The sequence below is a fragment of the Ambystoma mexicanum genome, chromosome 12, assembly GCF_040938575.1.
Source record: "Ambystoma mexicanum isolate Mex_15411 chromosome 12, UKY_AmexF1_1, whole genome shotgun sequence".
Lineage (NCBI taxonomy): Eukaryota > Metazoa > Chordata > Amphibia > Caudata > Ambystomatidae > Ambystoma > Ambystoma mexicanum.
In genome coordinates this window covers 455,135,081-455,160,415 of record NC_090936.1, presented here as the reverse complement: position 1 = coordinate 455,160,415, position 25,335 = coordinate 455,135,081, and the positions used below count along the sequence as shown (strand labels likewise).

The window sequence follows — 25,335 nt, the reverse complement described above, 5'->3', positions numbered from 1 at the left end:
GTGGGTGGAGATAGTGAGACCACGCTAGGCCCCTATAAAGTGGTTAGCGAGAGCGGAGGGCGCTGATAGAGGGCAGCGCAGAGGAGGCGGGACTCGTGGGAGGGGGGAGTCGTGGGAGGGGAGGCAGTGGCACAGTATTGCAGGAATGGTAGTGGTCTGAGCCAGTGATGGGGGGGGGGGGGTGCTCCGTAAGGAGGGGAGGGCCGTATGGGTCGAGAGGTTAGAAAATGGGGTCAAGGAGAAATTGTGTGGGGGAGTCAATCTCAAAGCCGCAGAGTCAATCATTGAAGATGCAGGAAGGTTCCTGAGGAGAGAACGCAGAGGTCGCCCAGAGGTAGAACATGGCGATGGCATGTTCCTTTGATGCGTGGAGGGAAGAAGACGACCTAGGTCCTCAGAGTCTGTGCAGAGGGCCCCCTGGTATGTGAGGAGTAGAGTATGTGAGGAGTAGAGTAGAGAAGAAATGCGGGCACGAGGGTGAGAAAGGGGTTAGGGGATCAGGTGCTCGAGCAGCTTGGGGCGTGCTGGGCGCCAGACATGAAGCCGCGGCCTACTGTGTCCCGAAGAGGCCGAGTTCGGCGAGAGTCCCGGGCCGCAGCTGCGCAGGACGGCGACCACATCCAGCGAAGGTGAGTGCAGGGTGATGGGTCCGCTCCCGGGCCTTGCTTTCAGTGACCCCCCTGTCCCTCGGAGCCTACAGTGTAGCTATCCAACCACCCCTTGTGACGTGTACAGGCGCCGCGGCGCTTTGGGTTCTGTAAGCGGGGTGAGGGGTGTTGGGGGCTGTCCCGGTCCACCGGGCAGCCCCATATTCGTGTCGGGTTGCACCCGACACGACACACTTCAGTGCGGCGATCACGCCGCATACTCAGGGGTGGGGGTTCCGCCCACCCCGCTCCAGATCACCGGAGCGCCTCACACAGCCGGCTGGCCACCGGCTTACCGCGGCCCCGGCTCTGGGGGCACCCAGGCCGGGGTCGCCTCCCCAACCCGCCTCACATGGTTGGGGGACTCACAGGGACGGCGTTGCCCGGCAGGGGCACCGTCCTCCAGCTGGGCCCCGACCTTGGGCCCAGCACACGTGGCGAGGCACCCCCCAGGCACCAACACAACACACCACGCGGAGTCAGGTTCACTCGTGACTGCCGAGCCGGAAGCGGCTCGGACCTTTTATTAGGTTGGTCACATGGGTAACCATGTGACCACATACCTCCATGGAACGTACCATGGCCCCTCACAGGGGTGCCATGCAACAAGGGGGGGGTAGTGGGATAGCGGGAGGGAGGCAGGAGTCCATGAACAACAGAAGTTTAGTTGGGAAAATGCCACACCTAACTAATGGTCCTTAAAGTAAAGCCCAAGAGCCGAAGAACCTACACACACTCAGACACTCCCAAACCGCCTCCTTTGGCGGTACAGCATATTTCTCTTTCAGAGCATACATATTCCGACTCAGGATGCAGCCTTCAAACCCACCCTTCCCCCAAACACACATACAACTCCACCCGTATCTAGTGGTCCGTGCATTGTGTTGGGTAACGTAACGGGACCCTTATTTTCAACCGATAACAGTGTTTCTGCCCTGTCTGCCCCCGCTCCCAGCTTAGTTATAGTTTGACGTATTTGCCTGTGTATTTAACATTCAAATAACGCCTATCTCCAAATACATAAAGATATGCTATAGAGAATATGCCTCCTTCGTAGCCTTCACAAAGTGAATCTGAACATAGCGCCTAACATCAAAGTCATGAAAGCGAACACCTGCTCTTGAAATCTTGGCAGCGCAGCACGGGGGACATTGAACACATGCTATATTAGTTATGCACGTGAGACTGAGACGCCATGAGCACGTGTAATATCTGCAGAGATGACCTGCTAATTTGTCTCATGGGAAATACTATTGCCTCTGTTACTCCGTATGCCACATTTTGCCGGCATCTAAGCGCTGTAACGTAATAAAGCATCGCAAACACTTTGTACCAGTACACGCGCAATTAGGACTAGTACAACATTTCAATTGGGCAAAACAGTCTTACAATGTTTTTTTTTTTTTAAACTGGACGTAAGTCTAGGAGAAGAGCAAACATTGCACTGCTGTAAATACATTGAAATAATGTTCTTTGCACTTGGGAAACGAACGTTCCCCCTATCCCTAACTGTATTTGAACCGGTGCAACATTTGTGTAACGCAGCCCGAGTCGGCGTCTAACGGGGAAATGGAGGCGAGCCATGGAAGGAGTATGCGACGCCTGCTTTCGCATTTGCGTCATTTAACCGTGCGGTAAATAACAGGCGTTATATGTGCGCGTGGAGGGGGGGGGGCAGTAGCCGCATGCTGGGCTCCTCGCGTGCCTCCGCTCGCCAAGCAAGGGGGTTTAGACTAGTTTAGCCGTCAGTGTGTTTGCTGCGGGCGTCGGGCTTGTGCGCACCGCGAGGAGAGGTTTTTTTTTTACCCACCATGGAAGCTGGCAGCCGAGGGGCCCAGGCGCCCGCCTCCACCTTTGTAGACAGTGCATCTGACCCACTGCTACTTCGAGGCACACCCGCCCCACCTCCCGTGGAACGCACCTGCCCTCCCTCAACCCGCATTGGCCACACGGCGCACTTGACACTTGGGCCCAACTGCACCCCCTATCGTCCCACAGACGCCCTTTCCTTCCACGAAGTGCACGTGCTGCACCTGGCGACGCGCGCGGAACAAACTGGACTTCACCACTAAACAATCGCTGCGAACCAAACCTGTTATCACCAGCTCACACCGCACCCCCCTTCCCTTTCTAATCACGGGGTACACCTGTCCCCTCGGACCCAACCGATATGGACCAGACCTACAGCCTCAGCAACACGCCCCTGCGGTTAGCGTTCTATTCTCAGCTCCACCCTCCACACCCCCCCTCTCAAGGTGCACGCACATGGAGCAGAACCGGAGAGAAGCCCTTGGCCCTCACCCCGAATGGAGCACGCACACGCCCTATCTCATCACAGTAAACAACCACCGTCGCGATGCACACCTGTTGCCCCAACTCTGCCGAGCAACTTTTTTTGCCCTCTGATCCCGGCATGAAAGAAATAAAAACCTGCCCTCTATCGCCCTTTCCTGGTATGGACTACGCACCCGCCAAACTACCCCCCACAAGGGCAAAGCAGTTCACCGGCTCACTCATGAAAGAAGCTGTCCATTTACCGAGCCCCTCCGAAACATCCACCCGAGTCCCGGGACGATCAGGAGATCAAATCCCTCCCGCCCCCTGCATTCAGTACTAGTGTCGACTTTTAATAACTCTCTAGCTCTGTGCGTGCCATTCGTTCTGTCAGTGTCTCGCAAGTGAACGCTTACTGGAGCCATTACATGGACAATTGAAACCTGTTATAATGTAGCAGGGTCGAGTCAGCCGTCCCTGCTTCCGAGGTCGATACAGCCAGTCTACCTTTGGCAATCATGCCTGTGTCCTCGCCCCATGCTCATTCCAGACGGACCTCGAAGTCTTCAAGGATTGTAAACATGTCTAGACTCCTCTCCCAATGTCTTCTCCAGGGCATATGTCAGAAGCACAGCAGGCCTGTCTGTACTCTGTGGCCCACTCGCCTTTCCCACCATAAACAGGTTTCTCTTCCAATTTGATTTTTGGGTGCCTTTAAGTATGCCCCAACTAGAAAGCAAATGCATGTCCAAGGCTTCGTTTTACATCTTAGTTCTGGATTGTGTGTTGGTGTGGTCAGGTCTCGAGCATAACCCGGGCATTTGTCCATTAACTATGCCAACATATATCACCCTTGCTCATTCCTCTTACTCCTTTCTTTTCCCCCCAAGTAAGGCGCAGAATGAGCCATGTCTTCTTTTGGCATAAAAAGGCAGCAGATTTATTTTCTCACATAATAAAAAACACAGCAAACAATTGTGAAAATATCTCCAAAGGTGCGGCGACTGCTCAGTGTCCAAAACCTGCTTCCCCCTTTCCCAACAAAGTCCACAGTAGGCACAACTCCCCAACCCTTCGTGTCTGAGCCCCTCCTGCCCCTGCAGGTGATGCTGGGCTGAGAGAGCGCCGTTTTTCTGGGGAAGCTGAGCCTTCATTGCTACCACCAGACGCCCCCGCCGCTTAGGTCCCCAAGAGGCGCTGGTCCAAGGGTCCAAGAAGAGCAAAGACCCTTCCGGTTTTGCAATGGCTCATTCAGAGTCTGTCTCTTGTACTGGTCGCCAAACACAGCCACGCCAAAGGTGGGTTACCGCCCACCGCAGCTCCACCCTTTCCCTTCTCACAGTCCCAGGAGCTTTGTGCACACATTCAATAAAATAGATCCATCCCAGCCGCCGACAAGTGCACACCATTCTTCAGGTAATACTCAGGAGTTTTCAAATTGATCAAGCCGTGCCTGATTTGGGGAAAACCTCTGCCCCTGCAGAATGTTGCCATTGCACAATTCAATTTCCTTCTGGATTTCTCCACTGCTGAGTGACTCTCAGTGCCCCTCCATTCTTGCCTCGGAATGATTTCTGACCACACAATCTCAGTCTCCCCGAGCTGAGCCGACAATTCCTGTAATGAAAACATCTCCCTCATGAGGCTCCCCCTCCCCAAGCTCATCAAGTAGTTGCCCCCAAGGTGTATGATCAAGACATCCAACTTTTGCTGTCTACCCAGCAATCTGTGAATGTGCCCTTGTAGCTGCCCCCATCTCATCCTGGGCACCCCGTGCCACCATATCCGGAACTCGCCAGTGGTCAGCACCTCCTGCTCGGCCATCCAGCTCGCCCCGGCCCTTGACACAAAGGAATGCCCTACCACCCAGACGGACCGCCTCCTCCTTTGTGCTGCCACTACTAGGAAGGAGATGTGAAGGAAGCTGTTAACTCTACATTTTTTCAGGCCCGATGTACCTCTTGAAACACCCTGATTTCCATCCTCCTATTTGCTTGATTGCATCCGCACCCCAGCCCATCTCTGCCACTGAGGTAGCTGCCTCTATTCTAAAGGAATGAGTCCCAAACACCCCTTCTGTAACCCCCATCTTCTTTAGTGCCATGTCCATGACCCTCCTGAATTGAAAACGGCTCAAGGCCGACCCGTCCCTGTTTAAGAGAAGAGGGGACCCCTCGCCTGTAGGCGGTCTCTGCTGGAGATACGCAGCAATGCATCCCACCGGGCACACCATGCTCCCTTGTGTGCCGAGGAGTGTAACTGTCCTACCTTTCCCCTTCTGATATGTTTTGGATTTTCTTAGGAAAATGCTTACCTGACCTTCGGTTAAGTGCACGTCACCCCTCCTTAAGAACCCGGAGACCCTGCCGTCCCTATTATCCGGTACCAGCTCACTCACTCTGAATGCCCTAAAGAAAGCTAACATGAAGGCGGCTGCAAACAAAACCCTCTCAGACTCATTCCGACACACCTCCCCTAGGCATTTGATCATGAAGTGCAATTTTACCACGTCAATGGGCCGCCTTTCATCTGGCTTTCACTCAGCCTGCTTGGCCCAACCTTTCATTGCCATCACAATGTAATGCTCTTTAGTGGGATCAGACATGCCCCCCAATCTGTAATAGTGTGCTATGGCCTCCAAGTGATAGGCCATCCAAGATCTGGTTCTCCCAGACCGCCAACACCATCCCACAAAGGCCCTTACTGGCAAATCCCTCTGACTTCCTGACAGCACCTCGCTTTGAAAGGCCAAGAACCGCTCCCAGCCCACTTTGTATCTTCTCGCTGTGCCCGGTGCATGCGCGGTATAGATTAAGGAACTCAGATCCCCCCAATCATTCCCCACCACTGTGCCTTGAATGGGGTCATCATCATGCTTGCTTCCCGACAGCTCCCTCGAAACTACTCTCACTGTAAACGAGAGAGTCAGCGGCCACGTTTTTCACCTCCGGAATATGTCGTACCCTCACCTTTGTGTTCAGTGTCAGCAGGCTTCTTGTGAGCTCCCTAAGTAGTTTCAGAACCCTGGAATTACTGGACGTCCCTTGGTTAATGATCTGTACCACTGCCAAGTTGTCCGACCAGATCAACACCTTTTTGTTCAACTGTCGACCCCACATTTTAAAAGCCACTACGATGGGTAACAACTCTAGCAGCATGATGTCCCTAGTAATCCCCTCACGATGCCAAGCTGTAGGCCAAGCCTGACCACGCCACTCGCTCCCCAAGATGGCCCCAAATCCATGTGCACCTGAGGAATCCGTGAACAGTTTGAGCCCTTTGCTGCTGTCCAGCTCCTCTCTCCACAATTGAAGCCCAGCAAATGGTAACTCTCCTTGTGAATCGGCAATAACCTGAATGCAGACTCTATTTCCGCCTTCCCCTATAGAGCGCCTCTCCCAGTGGCTTTCACCATCTCTACCGCAATTATCAAATGATGCATAATGTACCCTGCACAGCTCTTCAGATATGCCATCATTTACAGATTCCCCCACTGGGAAGGAAAGGTGCTGTATTAACCAATACCGCCCCTCTTCCTTCTTTGCAACCAATTCCAGAGGTGATACCACAAAATTCTCTAAAGGTGGGGAGGTGAAAGGGCATGCAACCCTCCCGAGTTTGATTTCCTTCTCAACCTTTTGAGCCAACACCTCCGGCATCCCCAATGCTTACTTTAAATTGCTGGCCTCTCTGCTAGCCCTAGCCCCCCTGGAAGGAATCTTGAACCCCCACCTGAAACCTTCCCAGAGAATTTTGGCATCACTACTGTTGTGGTACACATTTAAAAAAGGAATCAATGCCTGCAATTTAACCGGTGTTGGTAAATGGCTTTTAATCGCGCTTTGCTTTAACCTTAGGTTTGGCACTGCTTCGCTGTTTCCCTTCACTTGACGAGGAGCTGCGATCCCGTGAGCTATTGCCCTTTGCGTGCTTGCATCTACAAGTTTTGCCGAAGGTACAGTTCCCTTCTGCAAACCTCCAGCATTCTGCCTGCTTCCCCTGGAAGCTGGAATGGTTGTTCCAGGAGGAGTGCCCGTGAAAGGACCCCCTACCGCGTTTTGAGTAAGACCCTCTGTCTTTCCAGTATTGCTGCTTTTCCTCTTGAGCCTTGTCCCCAGCCTCCCTTGCAGGCACCATCTTGTCTATTTAACCACCGATATAAACCTCATCCCACGATGTTGCAGATCAGACCTGCATCTGAAGCCTGAAGCCCCTGTCGTAATTTAGCCATGCATTGCTGCCATATTTCAAGTACAAGTTATGAATGTACTCCTCATATGCAATCATTGGCGCTGCATCTTGTGGGAATCGCTCAATCATGATGGATGTATACATCCTAAAGGCCTTGAGTCAATTGTGGATAGTGGCCTCGACCTTTGGTCTCTCCCTATCCTTCTTTTCCCTCTCTTTTTCAGTTAACTCCCTTAACCCTTCACCCACTGGTTCCATTCCAACGAACTCCAAGATTTCCAAAAAATATTTTTGCCACACACTCTCCTTCTAGGCCCTTGGTATGTGCCAAACCAGGGAGTTCCCTGCAAACCTTGCAGGGGCAAAGCCTGGCATTGGCCTCCCGTACTGTGTGACATTGCCCCACACTCCACCTTGGACCTGGTTCACTGAAGGAGTAGGAGCTGGTACCACCCCCTAGCTGTCCCCACCAACAGAGGGGACCCCAGGCGCTGTAACACCTTGCCCCCCATCCTGACAGACCCTGCCCCAGAGAGCCTCCTGTAAAAGAAATGGCCTGTGTCAAATGCCTACCACTAACTACTGCATCAGCGCTAGGCAATGCAAATGCTTGGCTTACCCTGGAACCTAAGCCCCTTGACACCAGGCCCTCTCCCTGATGGTGAACCGCTTCAGCATTTCTCCCTAACTGATTAAATGCATTAACATTCCCACATAACATTTGACCGTTGCCACCATTACCCCATGCTTGCATACACTGCATGAACATACCTTTTACCATCTCCAAGAGTGTGGGGGCCCCCGCTGCTACCGCCGAATTGGCTACAGGTGCGCTGGGTGCACTGCCACAAATCCTTGGAGCCTCAGCCAGTACAGGCGCAGTTGAGCCTACAGGCTCCTGCGCCCTCCCCCTTCCTTTTGCACCAGTCGATCTGCGCTTCTTCGCTGCCTCTGCTTGCTGGCCATGGCCCTCTAAGTCATGTTCCTCTTCCTTTTGGATGCAGGTTCCTCTTCTTTGCTCTGTCGTTCTTCCTCTTCTCCTTCCTCTATTTCTTGAATCTCCCGCAAGCCTTCATCGTAGGAGGATGGAGGAGGAGGACCCTGCCCCGGTTATCGTGGTGTCTCCTCCATCTTTTCTTGTATTTCGGTCTTCACCTTCATAACTCTCCCTGAGACACTGATTCTGAGCCTGTCCATCAGCTAGGCTGGCAAGAAGGAGCCAAACTGTGTCAGTCAAGTGAGGGTAAAGAGGGTGGATGTGCACAAAGAAAGGAATTGAAGTATATATTTATTTAGTTTCATTCTCCAGTATATCGTACACTTTTCACCCCTCAACCACTCTCGTCTGCTGAATGACACTGAAGTTGTAGCGGTGTAAAATGGCAGCGTTCAAATTACACAGACATCGGGTATCCGTCAGCAACATGCAAGTGGTTTCTGTGGCTGGCACATGCCTCGCTGATGTCAAAGGCAGTCCCAATTGATGCAGGGTCCCAGGGAGAGTGGCAGCAGCAACAGTCCGCCAGGCTCACCTGGTCTGCCCATTTCCTGCTCTATTGTGCCGCCCATGGCCGCTAGATAAGGGCAAGGGACAGTCCCCTGTCACTCTGGCTCTACACCCGTCTGGTAGGAGGGAGGAGCGAGGCTGTGGGACCATACTATATTCGGTCTGAAATGTGGTTCTAGTAGCAGGCTAGAGTGCATGCATTCTGAAGACATACTTTGCTCTCATGCGCAGGGCCTTCTCAGTCAGTGAACACATCATGCATTTTCTAAGTGGGGCATTCATCAGTCTCTACCTTTTGATCCCAATGCAGGGTTTCATTGGGTATCCCCCCTGCTGTGGGAGGGCGCCAAAGTACTCTACGTAGTATCATTCTATCTTTTTAGGAAATGGGATGCCCCAGTTCATGGGTGACCCTGCCCACGAGCTGCGATTGGGTCAGTGTCTTTGAGAGCTTTAGACACCACCACATAGCCCTGGTCCTCTGGAGGGAATTATTAAGGAGAGCCAAGCCAGTGGTCTGGTTTGCACTAAAGAACCACAACAGCAGCAAACCAGCAATCTAAATGATATGTACATCGTGGAAGAAAATATTTGTAAATCATAGAATATAGATACGATAAAAATGGGTAGCATCTGCTTTCCAGTTAATGCTGCCTCCAATTGGAACCTGCTCCCTCCACACATCAGGAACAATGACCCTTACACAGCATTCAGAACAGCTATCAAGACACTTCTATTTGTGTAACCACTGTATTGTGTGTATTTACCTGCCTCAGTACTCACAAAACAAGGCCTGTGCTCACTGTAACCCCGAGACAAGCCTTAATTAACTATGTAAACATGCAATTCGTTCTGTAATCTTGTAGTCATGCATTTCCTGTAACAAAGTCATATTCTTGTAACAGCGCCTCGATGCCCTTGGGCTGCAGTGCGCTATACAAATTCAAATAAATAAATAAATAAAAATATTGACATAGCAGAGGGTGGGTCAGCGTTTCCAAAGACTTTACGCTTGGTCTCCTGTTAAAGAAGCACTGGATAGCATGGAGAGATTTGTAAGCATGGAAGTTAGAAACTTGAGAAAGCCTGTCATCTCCCTCCAGGGACCCTCGTTTTCAAGGTCCTGAGGCAGCCTGCTGCTCCGTACTCATCCATCAAGCGGCCTTAATTTGGAGGGGGCTATTAAAGTATACCTCACAGACAAAACGTACCCTTATGTACTGGGTCGGCTCACCCCATAGCTCTCAGGTGACCCTCATTATGAAGGTTCTGTGGGAGCGTTGCCTTTAGCCCTTGAGTAACCCTCATGTAGAGAGTCTATGTTGCCCTTGATTAGAGAAGCCTGTGGCAGCCTACATCAAGCAACCCTCATTTGGATGATCATGACACATCTTACTACATGCCTCTTAAGGCACTCATTTGGAGCTTCCTTGGGTGACCCCAGTTTGGAGGGTCCAGCCACAGCATTCTTCATGGTCCCTAAGTCCCTTTCATTTACAGATTCCTGCCATATATCTCTAGCCTAGCCATATATTGGGCCCCAAGGCAGCATAGCCAAAAACCTTCCAGATACCCTCATCTAGAGAGTCCCGCGACAGCATATTGTACCCAGTAGGCCAAAAGAAACAATGCCTGATAGTCCTCAATTGAGGGCCTTGAGGCATGCCCTCGGATTCAACCAACCCTTATTTTGAGGGATCCTGGCCGAGGTAATATATCTCAGGTGGCTGTCATGCTGAGCCCTCAAAAGCTCTAATTTGGGACATCCTGAGGCAGAATACTCTACAGTCCTTCAGTGGCCCTCATTTGGAAGGCCGTGAGCTCCTTGCGCCCTATCCTTCATATTTTCTTCATTTTGAGGAACACAAGGCCTGGCTTTAAAATGTTCACGCACTAGCGGCTGGCACATGTTTAAAACAAATAAGAATACATGTCACAGAAAAACTGGGTACAAACAAGCCATATAACTTACAGGTAGTTGTGTAATGGGGGGAAACATGAAAAGCTCCACAAGAAACCACCATCAGTACACAGGATCGTTTAGCAACACATTTTAATGTGGGCTGTGCATGGGGGAACACACCATCAGACCTCTCAAAGATATGTGCAAGCATTCCTATGTAAAACATGTACTCCCACGTCCCATCCCTTTTCCTCCACACTTGTGGGAGATGCAGAGCAGCAACCATTTAAAAGAAAGACTGCACCAGGCGTATGCATGCTCGCATGTGCGCTCACTCAAGTATTCTCCTGTAGCATCAGTGGACGGTGGTGCTATTTTTTTTGGCGCCAAATTATTCTGTGTTTTTCTTTCCTCCCCCATGTCTATGCCCCTCAGAATAGGCTTTGGATGCTCCATAGGTTGTGAGCAAGCTTATGTAGACTTTGAGCCACCTGCACATTGCTTACAATAGTAGAGCCCTGATAATTTCTGCCCAGACTACATGCTCTGCCAAGGTGCCACCTACTCCTCCCTCCTCATACACCTCAAGCGATGGTAGGAACTTTTAGAGCGGCAGCTTCCAAGGCAGTTTGGCAGATTGTTCAACGCTGAGGTATGTTATTGTTTTCACAGCCACTGGGGCGAGGTGAGTTGTTCACCACGCACTGTGTCGAATGGCACGAGGTACCAGCCTCATAGCTGTGGATTACGAACAGACCCAACACCAGGGGCAGTCCTAAGGTGTTATGTATGTGTGCGTTACCTACCAAGCTCACCAGGCCCTTGCACGGAGGACCATTCACAGCCCTCTTGCAGGCCCTAACACTGTGCTTAAGCGGCATACATGGGTGTCAGGTCTTTACCATCCTGCCTCAAAACCTCATTGCAGAAAGATGCCACCTGCATCTTTAACAGCAAACAAACAAAGTGCTCATAAGATAAGACTGATTGAGAACCCCAAAGGGGTTGGCGTGAAGGGCGAACGCATGGTACATTAAATACATGCCGAGAAGGAAGTAGATGGAACCAATTGATCACTGACTTATTTTCCCTATTTTTTTGACTTTGCATTTGGCAACATTTTAAGTTGAACCCTTTTAGGACCCCTCTCAAACAGAAGATTTCAGGGGTTTCGTGTAAGGGTGTGTGTCAAAATGGAAAGCCCCCAGTAATGTTTTTGTAATTTTCACTCTGAAAGGAGTCCCTTTCTGAAAACACAGATGAACCCTTGTTGGACTTCCATATGCCCTCCACAAAAGAGTCAATTAATTCAGCTGAATCCTCACCTCATGCACTTCAGGTGCCCAAAATGAGGGGCTACGTGGAGGCTCACTATGACCCTCCTTTAGGCCACCTGCCGCTCTAGATCAGGATTCTAGCCCTCACAGCTTACGGGACACAGGCTACAACAGCTTCTAGATCTCAAGAAACCTCTGTGTTCACTTTTACAGCGTGACTTGGCACCTCAATGTCAGTGTTTGGGGTTCAGTGTTCCATACCCATGCCCCACTTGACTTCCAGCCACAGGTGGGTTGGTCAGTTCCTATGGCCGCGGGCGTGGTTTTCCCTCTAGCCCTACCTGATTATATTTACCATTGTGTACACTATGAGAGCCTACCATGGCCCACACAAGACCTTCCTCTGTGGACACATAGGGATTGTTAGTGGGACCTATTGTGAGAATGGGATTCTCTCAGCATGGCACCTACCTACATCCCCACCAAACTAATGTTGAAAGCTCTGGATAAAATGGTGTCCATTTCGTTTCGCGGCATCCACTATTTCCATTGCGACACAGATGAGGTTTTGATTAAGGTGAACATCAAATACCCTTATAGCTAAGACTCTCTAGGCCATCACCACAAAGTTAGTCGGAATTTAAGCCCTCTCCATTGCACAGCACCTCCGGGTTTTAGGGGTTTTCAGTTGGTGCCTCGTAACCTCTGTTGACTGATTAACTACCATCCTTCCGGCAGCTCTAAAAAACGAAACACAATACAAAGGGATTAATTTCCCTCATCCTTCCCCTCTCAGTCCCAGAAACAGTCCAATCCAACTTTCTTAGATGGATGGACCGGTGCATGCTTACGACTCTGAAAACGTTTACTTGGCCCTTGCATTGCTATGGCGATGGACTCCCCCTTGGGTTATGAAAGCACGCACCTTTATAACACACTATATTCCAATAGACCAAATAATGAGGACACAACCCATCAGAGAATGAGACCAAGAGATAAATTGCAAGGATAACAAACTTTACATAAAATAAAGTTAGCAAGCAAAGAACTCTGCTGCCCGAGAGTGCTCTGCCAAACAATACACAGCACATTAAAAGGACACATAGCATCACTGATGATGACACATATACAGTACTCATTCTTGTGTCAGATGGGTGCGTGGACTATAGAGCAGTTGATACTTTATGGGATACAAGATGCTCATTGGTCACCGTCTTGCAGCTGTTCTTGGCACACGTGAGTCAGCTGGGTTCATCTCCTCGATGTGAAGGAGGCCAGGGCGAGGGAGGAACATCTATAACTAACTAAACTAAACAACAGGAACTGATAATGCAGAAATAATGGCACACACATAGTCTTGCATGAATAGGGGTATTCAAGTCAGATAAGCTTGATGTATTGGCATTGCAACCTCTACACTCTGGATTCTCTTTGACACAGCATATCCCACACCCAGGTGCCCAGCCCCGAGGTTTTAATCTCCCATATGTCCCTTTCGGTCCTAGTGATATAGGTAGACGTGTGTTGTTTTTAGGGAAATGTACTGCTACTCGAGGTTAGGGCGGTGGCAGGGGGTCATGGAGTGATCGAGGTGGGGGTGGGTCAAATGGGTATCGCATGAAAGGAACTGTGGGTCAGGACTGGTGGGCTCTGGCCGGGCAGGGTGGGGGTTGAACTGGCACAGACAGTTTAGTGGAGATGAAAGGGCACTCTGACTTATGACTTGTCACTGTCTCACGCTCTTCGAGGAGCACATAGGAGATACTATGGGATTGTAACAAGGAATGGCTGGACTCCCATGAGAACAGGGCTCGCACTGAGCTGGCAGGGGGAGGCGATGGCACGGGCTGGCTGCGCAAGGTGCTGGGATAGATGGGATTTTGGGCCAATATCTGGCAACTCTTGCTTGCTACATCTCAATGCTCTGCTCAACTTTCCAGTGCTATGCTGACGACACCCAACTCATTTTCAGGCTTCCTTCAGCCTCCTCCTCTCCTTCCCTCATCTCCGATTATCTAATCACCATTCAAAATTGGTGTGCCACCAATGATCTATGTCTAAATGCCAACAAGACTGAGATCCTCCTTATTGGTACACCATCTCCATCCTTTCCTCTCATTCTCTGGCCGGCCTCCCACCCTTACCTGCGCGGCTAAGAACCTTGGGGTTATCTTTGACTGTACACTTTCCTTCTCCGCACACATCTCTTATAAGTCTCCAAAAAATAAAACTTCTTACTTCACTGCCTTAGTGGTACTCAGCCTTTCCTCACCTTCCCACAAAAGCTCACTGTCTGCCAAGCTCTGGTTCTTTCCAGACTGGATTACTGTAACAGCCTCTTTCTAAATCTACCTGCTTCCACTCTCCGCCCTCTACAACTAATCCAGAACAGGACTGCAAGACTTATCCTTGCCTCAAGCCCTGGGATCCTATCTCTCCAGCCTTGAAATCCCTTAATTGGCTCCCAGTGGATGCAAGGATTACATTTAAAACCCTCTGCATTGTCCACAAGGCCTTCTGTGGCCTGGGTCCAAAATACCTTCAACTATCCCTCCGTAAATACCTCCCCTCTCGACCCCTTTGCTCCTCTACCTCTAACTCCCTCAGGGTTAGTCGTTTTGCTGGGGGTAGATCTGTCTTCGGCTGGTGCCTCCCTTTGGAACAGCCTCCAGGTCATGGTCTTGCATGTAACTGTTGGGAGGAGGTGGTCCAAGCAATATAAAGCAATATGCAGGACATTTGAAGATAACTTACTGGTTCTCAGCGTTCTCCTGCTCCACCATGGGATTCAGCGTTTTAGTCTACAGAGACAATGGAGCCACAATGTTTTACTTCAAGAAACAGGTGTGGTATGGAGGGATTTCATCAGCTTTGTGACCTAGACTTCCAGCTGTGACACCATACTATTCAAAACTAGTTTTTTCTTCGGTGCCCTCAATGTCAGGGCAGACTCTCTGAGAGAGGGACTGGTGGTCAATTTAGACAATGGGTTTGGACTCAGGCACCGCAGTTTCAGAACTGTTTGCCAGCCAAGTCAACATGACGTGCCCACTTTATGCCTCTTGGAAGGGGGAGTGACCTTTCCGATCCTTCCCATCTGAGATTCAGGCATTCTTTGGTACTTCTCCTCTTCCCCTGATTTCAAAGCTCATCCACAAGCTCAAGAGTGGTCCCAATTGCATCCCGGTGGTAGCTAATTATCCCCAGATGTTTTGGTGCTGCTGCCTGCTGTCTGTCACTGATGTCGCAAATGTTCAAAAACAGAAGATGTAAATGGTAGCCTATTGCTGCTCCCTTCCTCCCCCACCACCGGGCATTGGGGCAAAGCTGCCACCAATGCTGCCAGGAGAAAACTCTGGTGTGCATGCCCCAGTGAGGTGTCCTCCCTTTTCTATGGACCCCCAATACACTTCCTCCACTCCCACCACTTTCTCAGCAGAAACTGGATATGGTGACGAAAGCCATAAGTCTCTGCCAGTTCAAATAATGTATGGCCTAGTGCATAGTGTGGAGAAGATGAACAATGACCTTCTGTCCCCTCCTGCCATTTCATGACTGCATGCTCTTTCTCTTGAGCTTCATTGGCATCCACCCACAGGAGGAGTCTCCAGATGAAAGGGGCATGTTTGCATTAGTTCTGGCCAGCAGAGGAATCCAAGGAGTAATGCTGCAAACTGGAACTTAAAGGTAGAGTTCCACAGACATCTTGAAACACATCGGAAAATTGAACCAACAAAACTGTTGCATATTGCAACCTCTGATCAAAGATCATACAGCCTATTGAGCAACTGACCCCTCACTGAACTGTAAATTTGGCATGCAAGAAGGAAGAGAGTGGAGCTATAAACCAAATGATAACCAGACATTCCCCAGCATGGGGTCTGGCATGGATTCACATGCTCATATTCCCCGTCGTCAGGCTGGGAATCCTCAGTAAAAGAAAAAATCAGTTTATTTCATTTCTGAACTGTCTTTCTCCTAACAATCAATCACTGAGCTCTGGGTCATACTGCCCCCAGCCAATGACTGCCCTCTACCTAAGCCCCTCCTCAGGCAGCCCTCTTCCGATTTTTACTGCATGTTCAGATGTTGGGAGTCCTTGTGCCTACTGCGTTTTTCGCTTTTTGGAAGAGTTTTACTCTATTTTCGGTCAATCAAGCCTTGTGCTCCATCGATCATCCTTACGATAAACGGGGACCCGTTTTTGGATTTCTTCAGCACCCCTCAAGGGCGGATTTTATTGAGTTTCTTCGTGGAATCTTCCACAAGATTTTTCAGGCCTATGCCGCTTAGACCATGTTGGATGAGAAGGATTCCCCTTCCCATTTCAAGCTGTGTTCCGACTGCGGTTGGAGAAATGTTTACATGAACGATAAACATTCCCAGTGCCTGTACTGCCTGTACCCATCGCATAAAGAGGAAGATTGTGCATTTTGCTGTGAATTCTCGAAACGCACGTTGAAGGATCGGCATAAACGGTTGGAGGAGTGGCTGCAGGTCAAGGCCTCTGCACTGGGTGGTTCCGGGTGGTTCCCAGGAGCATGCCTCTCCCAGATCCGGAAAAGCTGAGCGGGCTTCTAAGTCCTTTGAAGGCGCCCCTCCCGCGGGGGTCCAACAAAAGGCCAAGCACTGCAAGTCCGCAACCATTGGGACACGGTTGCGGCGGGCGCCTTCGACATCCCCAGCCGCATCGGTCTCCATCCAACGCTCCGGATCTTTATCCAAGAGGAAGTCGGATGACCTGGGCAAGCTGAAGGTGACCCCGGAAATGACCAAGCTGGCCCCTAAGGAGAAGCCAAGCAGGACAAGGTTTCTGGGGCAACCACGAAGGCCAAGTAGGACAAGGGGCCTGGCCTGACCGTGTAAAGCCCAGGTGCACCAGCCAAAGGCAGCTCCTTCCATCGAGGTGGTGGTAGCGTCCCTTTCGAAGGCTGCGGGGGCGGACCCGCAGGGCGCCCTTCCGAAGAAAAAAGTGTCCCTCCTGGCCAGGATGGAGTCTTCATTCCAGCCCATTGAGAAGAACCCAGAGAAGAAGATGCTGGTCATCTCCTCGAGGCCATCCCCTCTGGATGCGAAGAAAGGGGGGGAGGCGTTGAAGTCCTCCAGGGCACGAATATATCGTCTACCTCCAGACCATCCAGGAGGAGGGTGGCGATGAGAGAAATGTTTGAGTCGTGCCCTACGACGAGGGTGCCGACGAGGGCGACAATGAGGAGAACGACGAATGAGATACCGTCGAGGAGCCCCAAGACAATGGGGGTCCTGGCCCTACTCCTGCCCCCCAGCTGCCGGTCCTTGCACCACAAATGCCACCTAGAGATCTTTCCATGGACATTCACTCTACCCTTCATACACTTGTATCTGAGATACAGAAGAGGATACCGAAGGTGCCGCCACCCACTCTCCCAGTGGCACTGGTGCTGAACGATCTGCTGACGACAGTGGAACCTCCATCCAAGAAAAGTAAGAGGCACCAGCAGCCCCCTGCCCCCCCGTCTCCTCCTTCTCCGCTACCCACCACGGGCCAGACGGAGTCGGACACAGTGACGATGACAGGCACGGAAGACTACGGCAGGATGGGGGCCTCCCGTCGCCTCCGCCCAGATCCTCTCCACCGGATGAGATAGGATCATTCCATGCGATGATCTCCAGAGCATCAGAGCTCTTCCAGCTCGCACCAGAGGAGAAGAAGAAGGAGGGCTTCTTATACGAGGCGAAGAGGAAGACCATCCTCTCAGTCCGCTCTTGGATAACGTTTCAGATGAAGGACTGGCACTTATTAAAAACCCTTCTACGGTCCCAGCGAAGAGGGATCGCTTAGAGAAGAAGTACAGGTTGCCAGAATCTGCGCCTAAGTGCTTGCGGGCATAACCGTCACCAGACTCTGTGATTTCTGCAGCCGCCAAGAAGAAGTCATCGGGCTCTACGTCTTCGGCACTGTCCACCCCTCCGGACAGCGAGGGGAAGAAATTGGATGCGATGGGGAGGTGAGTTATCTCCTCTGCAGCGACGACCATCAAGGCCGCCAATGCCCTCGCTATCGTAGCGCGCTACGACTGGAAGCTGTGGTTCAAGCTCGCCCCCCTGCTGGACTTCCTCACTGACAATAAAAGGGCAGAGGCATTGGAGATTCTTCAAGAGGGCGAGGTGGCGTCGGACCACGCCATCACGGTGGCCACGGACATCGCAGACTTGGGTTTCCGCCAGATGGGCAATGGTGTTTGCCTTCGCTGCCGTGGCTGGCTCAAGGCCACCAACTTTTGACAGGAGGTCCAGACAAGGGTTTTGGACATGCCGTTTGACAGAGACAATCTTTTCAGGAAGGTTGTGGATGAGTCTCAGCAAGCAATCAAGACGGGCACGTGCCCTAGGCACGCTACAGCAGTGACGGCCGTCCTTTCGACCCTCAGTCTCCCTGATCTATGAAGGGTTACGGCGGGGGCTCTTCGGAGGCAAGTTTCTCCGATCTTTGAAGGTTTACGGCAGGGGCTCCTCTTCTTACCGCCAGCCCTCTCACTCCTCGGCCCAGGAAACCAACAGTGGCCGCTCTAAGGCTTTTGGAGTAGGACGCCTTCGTCGCCAGGGACCCCAAGGCGGCCTGTCGACCTCCAAGCAAGAATGAACTGGCTGGGATGTCGGGCCCCCACCCGTGCACCCCGGTGGGAGGCCGGCTGGCGAACTTCGTCAGCGTGTGGAAGACCATCTCCACAGACGGTTGGGTGCTGGACGCTCTCGCCCATGGACACACTCTAGAGTTCCAACGAAAGTGTCCCCAGATACCTCTGGTGGCCCGACAGGAAAACCACGTCCCTCAGCTGCTGCTGGAGGTTCGGCCATGCTAAAGAAAGGGGCGATAGAGCTGGTTCCACAGCGACTCCGGGGCTCCGGAGTATACCCAAGGCACTTCCTCGTAAGAAAGAAGACCAGGGACTGGAGGCCCATTCTCTACCTGCGCGGACTGAACAAATACATAAAGTCCCAGAAGTTCTGAATCGTCACTCTTCAACACGTGCTCGGACAACTGGAAGAGGTAGACTTCCTGTCGTTGTTGGATCTCGAGGATGCGTAATTCCACATCCCCATTCACAAAGGACACCGCAAGTTTCTGCGCTTTGTTGTTCAAGAGAAGCATTACCAATTCAAGGCCCTTCCCTTCGGGCTGAAGTCAGCGCCCAGAGTCTTCACCAAGTGCCTGGCGCTGGTGGCGGGCCATCTACGACTACAAGGGATCCACGTCTACCCATACTTGGACGACTGGCTCATCCGGGCCAGTTCAAGAGACATCAGCATCGACCACACGGCAAGGACCGTCCGCCTACTGACGGATCTGGGGTTCTCAGTGAATTATTAAAGGTCCTGCTTGACTCCATCCCAGGACACGCTGTTCCTGGGATCCCGGCTCAACACACCTTCATGCCTGGCATCACCGTCAGAGGAGAGAGTAGCGGCCATCCTGAGCAAGGTGCAATGGCTGCCAACTCTGAAGATTGCCACGGTGAGGGCCATCAAATCCCTGCTCGGCATGATGTCATCATGCATTTATCTCATCCGACTCTGCAGGTTACGGATGTCCCCACTGCAGGAGTTCCTCGACGCCTGTTGGATTCCTGTGTCCAGAAGCTTCCAGGACAGGATTGCGCTCGATGAGGGGTTCCGTTGGGCGATAAGGTGGGAGGGCGTGTGCTCGCATCTGACCGGAGGTGCGAATTTCCAGGTCCCACCACACCAGGAGACGGTCACTATGGACGCTTCCCTGGAAGGATGGGGAGCCCACACCGGAAGTCTGCACACCAGAGGCCTGTGGCTGCCGGAGGAGAAGACGTTGCACATAAACGTTCTGGAGCTACGGGCAGTGTTTTGGGCCCTCAAATCATTCCTGCCATCCCTCAAGTGCAAGGTGATGCAGGTCTTCACAGACAATACCATTATGATGTTTTACATCAGGAAACGGGGGCACCAGATCCCCAGCGCTCATCCCGTTTCATCTGGCAGGAGTAAAGAACAAGGTTGCGTTACCGATTCTCTGAGCAGGGAGCTTCGCTCTTGCCATGAGTGGGAACTTCGGCAGTACCTAGTGGAGAACCTGTTCCTCAAATGGGGCAATCCCCAGATTGACTTGTTTGTGCCGTCGACGAACACCAAGTGCCGGAGGTTTGCCAGCAGGTTTCCCCAGCAGGGGAGCATGGGGGACGCATTCTTATTTCCTTGGGAAGGACTCTTTCTGTATCTGTTCCCTCCTTTGCCGTTGTTACTTCGAGTCATCAGTCAACTCAAACGGTGCCGGTGCTGGATGATTCTCGTCGCACCGGGGTGGGCGAGGCAGATTTGGTACCCGGTCCTTCTCAGCATGTCAGCGGCCCCACCAGTCAAGCTACCAGTGGTCGTGGATCTATTCGCCGGGGAAGGAGGCGGCATTCTTCACCACGATCCAGGGTCTCTAAACCTAAAGGCCTGGCTCCTGCAGCGCTAGAATTTGGTGGCTACGATCTCCCGGTGAACTGCAAAGAAGTTCTCACCAAGGCTAGAGCGTCGTCTACTTTGAAATGCTATGGACTCAAGTGGAAGAGATTCGCTATTTGTTGTTGTCCCCAGAAGATCGACCCTCTGAGGGTCAAGGCCCCTCAGGTACTTCAATATTTGCTGCCGTTGGCCAAATCGGGGCTGTCTCAAGCCTCCACCAAGGTCCATCTGGCGGCTATCTCCTGCTACACCAAAGCCCCAGGTCGCACCGGTTGGTCAAGGAATTCGTCAAGGGACTATTCCGCTCGTTCCCGCCGGTGAAGGCTCCGGCCCCGGCGTGGGAACTCAATGTGGTACTAACTAGGCTCACGGAACCTCCGAGCTTATGCATTCGGTTCCGCCCAAGTTTCTGTCGTGGAAAACAGCCTTTCTCATGACTATGACCTCTGCACAATGAGTGGGTGAGATCCAGGCCCTCTCCTGTAAGCCACCTTACTTGACTTTCCATGAGACAAGGCTGGTGCTGCGGACGCACCCCTCCTTCATGCCCAAGGTGCCGTCGGACTTTCATCTAAACAAGCCCTTGGTGTTGCCTGTGTTTTTTCCGATGCCTTTATCGCTGGCTGAAAGGACATTGCACTCGCTGGATGTGGCTAGAGTCCTAAAGTTTTATGTGGCCCACACGAACAGTTTTCGGAAAACATCTCAGCTCTTCATGAACTTTGGTCCTGTGAACCATGGGTAGGCCCTGTCTAAGGCTTCAATTTCCAGATGGATCTCTGGCTGTATCACCCACTGTCACCGGTTGGCAAACCAACTGCTGCCTGGCCGTTCGGGAGCCCATTCCACCAGGGTGATCACTACTATCACGACATTCCTGTCCGGTGAGCCCCCGCTGGACATCTGCAGGGCTGCTATGTGGAGGTCGATGCACACCTTCACAAAGTTCTATTGCGTCAACAGGGATTCCAAGGAGGAGTCCAGAGTCGGCCAAGCAGTGCTGCGCAACCTGTTCGCTTCAAGATGAGCCTGGTGAGGAGGTAAGAGATGCTTATTTTGAGCCTTGCCACCTCCCGTGGTAGTGCATGTGTGTACTGCTATGTATTCTTTGTTCATGAGCATGTGAATCCATGCCAGACCCATGCTGGAGAAGGAACTAGTTACTTACCTGTAACTGTTGTTCTCCATCATGGGTCTGGCATGGATTAACAAGCGAACCCTCCTGCCTACCCCTCTGTGGCTCTTCTCTTGGTCCTACTGCCACTTTACATGCTACCAAATCTGAAGATGGCTGCCTGAGGAGGTGCTTAGTTAAAGGGTAGTCATTGGCTGGGGGCAGTATGACCCAGAGCTCAGTGATTGGTTGTTAGGAGAAAGACAGCTCAGAAATGAAACTGAAACTGAAACTGATTCTTTCTTTTACTGAGTATTCCCAGCCTGACAACAGGGAATATTCATGAGCATGTGAATCCATGCCAGACCCATGCTGGAGAACAACAGTTACAGGTAAGTAACTTGTTCCTTTTTAGACTAACATATTTCAGCTGCACTTTCTGGTATGTGTTCATCCATGTTTTGCCACACTGTTGATGCAGTGAATCCCCAATAATATTTTGTAGGATTACTTTAAAATGTTTAAAAATGCATGTACAAAACACCCCCCAGAGATCACGATAACATCTGTGCGAGGAAGCGCGAGAGGTGGGACTGGATGCAAGATCTTTGGTGTACTTCAAATGAACATAAAATAAATCTAATAGCATCTAAAGTACTCCATATTTTGACTGTTTGATGCTTGTAACAGAATAAACTTATATTTATTGATTAACACTTGTTAGACTTTATTACAATACACCTTGATGTTCATAACATTATTTGTTTCTCTGCTTACACAGGCTTGGATTATCTCCACAGTGCATGATAGAAGAGAGGCTGAAGTGTGAAGACATCTCAGGTAGGACCTTAGATTTCTTTTTATTTATTTTGGACTATATGCCATCTGACATGCACTCCTACATCCCGCCCACTTTCGTTCATGCTTATAGGATGTCAGCGCAGGAAGAGGACGGTACTAGAGCCTGCTGTGCAGCACCACACATTTTCAACACGCCTAACTCATGGGACCTTCCTTGCTCTGCGTGGTGACTGCATCTATCAATGCTTCAATTAATGTTCTTTTTGACCTTTCAGGCATATGCCTTTGACTGTTGGCTTAAGTGCAGCATGTCCTCTTCCCATTGATTTTCTATAGTGGATCCGGATAAAAGTTCCCTCAGTTTCGCTTTGCAGACCGTGCATGAGGAAGTGGGAGGACGCTTTCCACCACCCACCCTCTGCTGGTGCACACAAAAAAGATTATCATTTCTAAAATGAAAAGTCAGACACCCATCCTTGGAACACGTTTGTGGCATACTCCCATACTTAAAGGGTACTAGTGACCCTCTCCTTAGCCGCAAGACTTTCCCACCAGGGATCTCCTGCCCGCAATCGGTCTCTCAGGAGCTAACCTGATCTTTAGGCTCCTTTCACTAGGGATATCATCCCAGGGGTTAAGCAGGCACAATGCTCTTCTGCCACATAGTGTCCATCGGGCAGAGGTCCCAGTCATTCATTCTGGGCCGCAAGTCCACTGATACCAGGCTTGCCAGTGATTCCTTCTGAAACTTACTCCAGTGCCCACCACAAAGGATTTCATGTTCTTCCACTGGGCCAATACCCTAGTTAGAGCTTCTACAGCCTATTATTGGCACTGCCATGTGCTGCTTCGGTGACCTTATACTGCCAAAAACATCCTGTTAAGGTGTAAAGTACTCCTACCTTGTTTGCACCTCTGGGCCAGTCCCATCGGTCTATGCAATCTCCCAAAGGGGAGAGCCTCATTATTCTTAGGGGCACCTACCATCTACTGTCAATGCACCTTTCGGCTTCAGCACATTTAATTTGGGGAACAACCTCACACTCTTAAGTGTTCATGTCGCAATCGTCCTCTTGACTGTGTATCTGCAGAAGGTGAAATCTAAGGGGCATCATTCTAAAACCCCTTCAGTGCCCTTTGCAGTAGAAGCGAGGGCGACCAAACATCACCCTCCGGAGGCTTGGGTCCACCCCATAGAAAGTTCTGTTCTTCAGACTGTGCCCTTCATACATTGATGTTGCCCAGTCAGAAGGCCCAGACCTTGACCATGGAGCTTAGACTCAGGCTTTCTTCCATCCTGTACCAGGCATATCCTTAGAGTGACTTTTGTTCTTTTCTTCAATCTAATGTTGTTATGGATGCCAGATCCTTAAACAGGAGTGAACCTCCCTAGCCCATTTCTGCACTTATGCCTTACCAGTGGATCTTATTCCAGGAACAGGCATTAGGCCTGTGGGGCAGGAACAACTGCTAACGTCACAGTTTAGTGTAATAAGGAAGTCCCACACTATGAGTTCCTTTTTTAAGACCTCATAAGAGAAGTGGTACAGATACGCTGGCTTCCTCAGTAAGCACTCCTGCCCTGGATCCTACAATTACGATGCCCTTCTCCACAATGGCACGCTGGCTCTAGCGACTAAGCTTTTACACAGTTCAAAGGCATACACGTCTTTGGCTACAACAGATCTTCTTGGGACTTCTATTACCTCTAGTCACCCCACCCCCAAAAACAGTTTATTGCACTTAAGCACCTGAACACACACTCCATGCTTCGAGTCTACAACTTGAAGCCTTGCTGGGAGATCAGAGAGATTGCGAAAAACCTCAGCAGCTACGAAGGAGCTATTTCTGGCGGGCTTGTCTGAGACAAAGGAAGTGACCCACAATATCTTGAAAGCTTTGGCAGGCCAAGTTGATAATAGCTTTGTGCTGCGTGTGCATGCCTGGACATTGGATGCTTAATCTGGTTAGGGGAAAGAAATTAATACTTTAAAAAAAAAATTGTTTAAAGTGCATTTGGCTGCCAAGCACCCTTTTCACACTTTTTCATTTACACATTTTTAGAAAAAAATATCAGTTAAATAAAAACTAGTAAACATAACATATATGCTAAGAATGCACATTTCATAGGATACACAGCAAAAATGAATTAATCAAACACAATAAACATTTGTGGTAAATTGAGTTAATACTATCTTAAAAACTGCTGCTAAAACACTAATATCATCAATAGATTCCAAATCCCAATCAAGATTTACACTGTTACTCTCTCTTTTCTAGAGCTCTGACAGTGACTTTCCCAAGTGCTATTTCCCAGACATCCATCGCGGACGCTGACGTCATTAATGATTCCGCCCCAAACAATATACTACAAAAGTATTTGGTGGCATGATTTTGAAATTTGGCATATGCCTGCTCGTATAATGCTTCTAAGTCATGACACTGGGTTAAAATGTGTCGGGCGGATTCAATATGTTTCCCGCACAGTCTGCAATGTGGGATCCCCGACCAGGCCCCAGTATTTTCCAATATCGGAATAAACTGGAGTCTTACTGATAGTATAAATCTGATCAGGGGCTGGTAGCGTCTTTTTATTAAGTACGTTTTGGGTCATCAAATCATAAAGGCCTGGTGTGTATATTCCTGAAACTTCCTCAGAGAACTAAGATGGCTCAATGCGCGCTTAGTGTCGTATACCCTTGCTTTAGCCAGGATCTTTGCTAGATTGTATTCAAAGCAGGTCTTCGGCACGGGGGTCACCACAATATCCTCCAAATAGTGCATGGTCCTTGTGTCCAGATTAGTGAACCATTCGCTCTTGGAGTATCGACGAGCATGCTGAAATGCAAGTGTGAGTAAGGAGTCTGGCCCTCCAAACTCAAAATGTATCCTGGCCCATAAATTACAGGATGCCAATGACCATGACAAATACAAGGATGGCACTCCTCGTTTCAGTCTGATTGCATGTACTGGATTGGAAGATGGTAAATTTAGCATTGAGTGTAATGTTTTTCCCTCCAACTTGCCCTGGACGGCTACCCATTTCCATGGGAAGACTTCTAAGGCGTAAAGTATGGCAGGGACTATTGAGGTCTTAAAAGCCAGAAGCTTGGCCTCCATTCTTCTCCTTACTTGGCTGTCAATAGACTTCCTTAACACGA

General features: G+C 50.5%; 1 long non-coding RNA gene across 1 annotated transcript in view; it reads left to right on the top strand.

Moving 5' to 3' along the window:
• LOC138513646 (uncharacterized) overlaps positions 1 to 25,335 on the top strand; it is a 50,072-nt gene continuing 24,737 nt past the window's right edge. Inside the window, exons 1-2 of the long non-coding RNA XR_011281788.1 lie at positions 1 to 629; positions 22,155 to 22,213. This is a non-coding gene — a long non-coding RNA (uncharacterized lncRNA). The remainder of the gene's footprint in view (positions 630 to 22,154; positions 22,214 to 25,335) is intronic.